We start from the raw sequence: 1,648 nt of genomic DNA, 5'->3' as shown, positions 1-1,648 counted from the left end.
GTCAGCAGAGAAATTAATTTCACCTTTAATGTTTACTCTGTTTGACGTACAGGATAATGATACACTAGAGTGGGAATGTAAAAATCTGAAAAATGTTTTTACATGTTTCTAAATAAATCATTAAACATTTACACTATATACATATCTTATAGATAAAATACATACAGTATTGTCACTATTCATGATGCATATTGATGCATTTTTTGTATTGTGATATATTATTACATCCCTTTTCATTTACATTTACATTTAGTCTTTTAGCAGACACTTTTATCCAAAGCGACTTACATCTGAGGACTAAACCAAGCGAAGAGGCAAAAACAACACAAGAAGTGCTGAAATACAAAGTTCAGACATGGCTCGGAGTAGCATAAGCCAGATAAGCGATGATTTAAAGCTACAATATGTAACTTTATTGGCCACAAGAGGGCGCCGTTTCCAACAATAACAAAGGCGTATGTTGATGACGCAGTGACGAGCTGAATGATGGGACTTGCTGTCAAGCTGATGGATCTAATATTGTTTATGGATCAGTGAAAACACTCATGTTTTTTTAACATTACAGTGGTAGGCCGCGATTGCTGTTATTCTTCGTCTTAGTTCGTTTGCTATACGAAACTAGCAACTAGATCACCATAAGAATAACATACTGACCATATTCTAACATTTCATCATGTCACGCTAACGTTATAACATTGATTTGTTTTATGTACATTTGCTCACCCCTCTAATAAATCTGTAAAGTCGTGACGCGTGAAGTTCTGTCAAGTCCAAATTAGTCGCGGACGCTAGCTCTCTGTCGAGTGAAAGTCGGTCGGGTACGCTAGCTCTCTGTCGAGTGGAAGTCGGTCGCGGACGCTAGCCATCTGTCGAGTGGAAGTCAGTCGCGGACGCTAGCTCTCTGTCGAGTGGAAGTCGGTCGCGGGCGCCAGCTCTCTGTCGAGTGGAAGTCGGTCGCGGACGCTAGCCATCTGTCGAGTGGAAGTCGGTCGCGGGCGCCAGCTCTCAGTCGAGTGGAAGTCAGTCGCGGACGCTAGCCCTCTGTCGAGTGGAAGTCGGTCGCGGACGCTAGCTCTCTGTCGAGTGGAAGTCGGTCGGGTACGCTAGCTCTCTGTCGAGTGGAAGTCAGTCGCGGACGCTAGCTCTCTGTCGAGTGGAAGTCGGTCGCGGACGCTAGCCATCTGTCGAGTGGAAGTCGGTCGGGTACGCTAGCTCTCTGTCGAGTGGAAGTCGGTCGCGGACGCTAGCTCTCTGTCGAGTGGAAGTCAGTCGCGGACGCTAGCCATCTGTCGAGTGGAAGTCGGTCGGGTACGCTAGCTCTCTGTCGAGTGGAAGTCAGTCGCGGACGCTAGCTCTCTGTCGAGTGGAAGTCGGTCGCGGGCGCCAGCTCTCAGTCGAGTGGAAGTCAGTCGCGGACGCTAGCCCTCTGTCGAGTGGAAGTCGGTCGCGGACGCTAGCTCTCTGTCGAGTGGAAGTCGGTCGGGTACGCTAGCTCTCTGTCGAGTGGAAGTCAGTCGCGGACGCTAGCTCTCTGTCGAGTGGAAGTCGGTCGCGGACGCTAGCCATCTGTCGAGTGGAAGTCGGTCGGGTACGCTAGCTCTCTGTCGAGTGGAAGTCGGTCGCGGACGCTAGCTCTCTGTCGAGTGGA

The sequence above is a fragment of the Pimephales promelas genome, chromosome 10 (genome assembly GCF_988280905.1).
Source record: "Pimephales promelas chromosome 10, fPimPro1.hap1.1, whole genome shotgun sequence".
Lineage (NCBI taxonomy): Eukaryota > Metazoa > Chordata > Actinopteri > Cypriniformes > Leuciscidae > Pimephales > Pimephales promelas.
This window is presented reverse-complemented; position numbering follows the sequence as displayed.